Source organism: Rhipicephalus microplus, chromosome 7, assembly GCF_043290135.1.
Source record: "Rhipicephalus microplus isolate Deutch F79 chromosome 7, USDA_Rmic, whole genome shotgun sequence".
NCBI classification, from domain to species: domain Eukaryota; kingdom Metazoa; phylum Arthropoda; class Arachnida; order Ixodida; family Ixodidae; genus Rhipicephalus; species Rhipicephalus microplus.
In genome coordinates, this window is record NC_134706.1 from 120,398,817 (window position 1) to 120,402,329 (window position 3,513).

At 37.2% G+C, this 3,513-nt stretch overlaps 1 long non-coding RNA gene across 1 annotated transcript; it reads left to right on the top strand.

Annotated features, from left to right (window-relative positions):
• Positions 1 to 237: 237 nt before the first annotated feature.
• On the top strand, positions 238 to 2,220 carry LOC119179738 (uncharacterized). The gene is made up of 3 exons (XR_005110861.2): positions 238 to 324; positions 1,369 to 1,425; positions 1,982 to 2,220. It is a non-coding gene; the product is annotated as an uncharacterized LOC119179738 (long non-coding RNA).
• Positions 2,221 to 3,513: the final 1,293 nt, after the last annotated feature.

Here is a 3,513-nt window from a genome sequence, read left to right on the forward strand (position 1 = left end):
CATTGCCCTTACTAGACATCTGTTGGAGAGTCAATGTATAATCCGTCTCGCGAACGGGTAATTACCGTACGTTTCCTGTAATTTGACCAGCCGATCGTTCCTATACGTTGAAGAGAAATATGTCAGAGAACCATATAACGAAACCTATCGTAAGCAAAGAACAAAACTGCTTTCAGACACCTGTGCATCCGCTTTTTCTATTGTTGAAAGAATCGCATGAAAGGGATGATCAGTGCAGTATATATAAGTCGTGACAATCTCGTTGCAGCAACTCCTTTGCCACAATTCACTTGAAATTGTTCTCGCCGGTACCGTACTTCAAAGGTAAGACACAGAATTTCAATTCGACGGAATATTTTAAGCGCGTGTTGGTTTCTCAAAAGCACGTGAAGGTAATGAGTGGACTTACCTTTTTTTAAAAAAAAGCTTGAATCCTTTAATGCGTGCTTGCTTATTCGTACCAGCCTTAACCTTGTGAGTTCTCTATAAAGGTTACTAATTTATTCTCTAATAAGCATTTTCAAACCATGAACTGAACAAAATCGCTTCCCTTGTACTTGCCAATCATATTTCGATGGCCCTGATAAATTTCACCCTAAACATTGCACAGCATGCTGCAAAGGTTGCCACTTAAATTTACTTCTTCAGATTTTCTCGCTGTGGTGTTGGGGCGTTCTTCACGAAAGATATCTTGGGACGAAACTGCCTCGCCGAGTTCTGACGCAAAGTTATTAACACAAAGCTACTGCGTGTACATGCAGGAGAAAACGTGGACGAGCCATGATGTCTTTCCACCAACTAAGAACCTATTGTCAAATATACATATATATATATATATATATATATATATATATATATATATATATATGTATATATATATATATATATATATATGTATATTTATATATATGTATATATATATATATATTTATATATATATATATATATATATATATTGATTCATAACTGCTGTTTTATATATGAAAGGAAATGCTAGTGTGACAGCAAGGCCTACGTTAACTTATATTACAATCATTGAGGTTTTCACCGAATACGATAGGGTTGATATAAACACGAACTAATAAAAAAGTGAACTTGGTAAAAACTCACTTATAATGTTTTTATGATATCGGTGTGTACCACGATGGCACAGGTCCATGTTCAGGCAAAGTACAATGTCTTTCTGTAGTATGGGCATATAGAAGAGCTTTCTGGGAAACCATAACTTGATATCCGCTCACATATCGGTCGCGAATAGCGTGATGAATTAAGTTTGAAGTAATAAAAAGTCGAAAGTAAAAACATGAAGGACAGTTCAAAAGTAGGGAGGGAATCTATTGACTAAAGTGCACTGATTGGTTTCGGCAGCACTCACCGGTATGTCTCGCATTTCTGGCTTGCTGATGGGTGCAGCTGCTATTATAGGTAAGATCAATGAATTCATTTTATACAATATATTAGAAAAGCAGCTACATATTACTTAAGTGCATATGTAATACTGGTATTCTGTGTATTATTACGCTTATATTGCAAGACTAGAGCTGATTACGGATTGTCAGTGAAGAAATGTGTGTAGCAGTAAAAAGCAAACTCAAAAATTTGGATAGACGTGCCAGGAGCTCGCTGCACATAAACAGCATATGGATAGCATTTGTAAGTCTGTGTGAAGGGACCATTTTTATGTTACCAGTGTTCGGTTCTGATATTAATCTCATATATATTTCACAACAACACGCCACTTTTAAGGTTCACACCACAATTGTCAGCATTACATACGGCAACGTTCTGTGTTCACAAGGGCTCTGAATCTCCTCGTCGTTGACAGCCCCTTGTGTTTGACCCAAACCATGCTTCTGCTCAGTATTAGATAAAACAAGGGGTCTGAAAGTTTTGTTATAACTTGGAACGTGCTCTGTGAACTCACGACATGTCTTCCTTAATTTGTTCTTTGCTCTCACGCCTTGATTCTCTTTTATCGCAGCAACCCTGCTCATCGTGGTGACAGAAACAGGTGCTCAAGAAAGTATGCGGGCACGAGCGGATGAATATAATCCAAACGCTTACCGATACTAGACCACATGTTGGTCAGGCATTAGATACTAGCGGTGTGAGTCTACAAGCCGTGAAATGTTTCCACATTTACCACCAGCGAATTCACTACTGGTTGTCGGGCACATGTAAATTGAAAACACGTGCAAATAAATGTGCATGGTGCTTATACTCTGTTTAGTACACTATGTTTTATGTGGAAAGGTAACTGTCGTAAAACATTATGAGGAAAAGTTCACCAATAAATGTTCTATTGTAACATAGCATTTTCTACCTTTGGATACATCACTGCGCTAGCAAACATGCCCTCAACTTAAAGGAGAAAGAGAGAGAAATGTTTATTGTGGCACAAGAGCTGATACGTTGCCCTGAATACCAAATGGAGACAATGGAGACTTGGAGACAATGTCAAAAAGTAGCTGTTCATAGTTGCTCATACTTTCCCTGTACACAATAATTGGATGATTTTTAAATTTCTCTTAGTAATAGAGACACAATTTGATGTCATTATTAAAAATATTTTGCTTCAGTAGGGCTGTAATAACCATCAAATGAAAAAGTATGTGCGTCTACACTGAACTTTGAATAAAAATGAAGCATGCCATGTTAGAATGAATTTATAGGCGCACACAAATGAAAACTTGTAGAAAGAAGCACTTACTATCTATTGTCTACAAACTATTTACAAAAATTAGAGCTAAGAAAACAAGGGCAACATTAAAGTTTCACAAAGCAAACGACAGAGCAAGATTTCCTAGAGCCTTCAACACAATAGACCATGATCACACTATGAATCAGATAATAGATAAATGCGCAGAATACAACCCACCCCTTTACATAACTTTCATTATTTACGAGAATGCGTTTGTTTTAAACGAGACATCAGCAGTGATGCAGACACTATGGAAGCAAGGCATGGACAAAACTTACATTAAAAAAAACGAAAGAAATGTACAGCCTATCCACAGCCACTATAGTTATACTCCAGCAAGCGAGAAAATTTAATTAAAGAAGGCAGTAAGGCAGGAAGACACGATCTCTTCAATGCTAATCACCGCGTGTTTAGAATAGCTTTGAAGAGCCCTAGAATTGGAACAGTTGGATATAAGGGTTATTGGAAATTATCTTGGGAACCTGCGATTCGTTGATAGCATTGTCTTCATGAATAACTCAGGGGACTAACTACAGCTCATCATTAATTACCTCAACACGGAAATCAGAAGAGTCTGCCTGATATTTATTATGCATAAAACTTAAATAATTTGCAACAGTATTGGTAGAAAACTGCGCTTTGCGATAGGTGGAGAGACGCTGGAAGTTGTAAATAAATATGTCTATTTAGGACAAATAGTCGCCGTGAAACCTAACCATGAGAGTGATATTACTAGAAGAAATGTCTAATTTTTTACCTGACATGCTACTCCAGGTAGTGGGTGAGGACTATAATGCATACAGTGATGAACA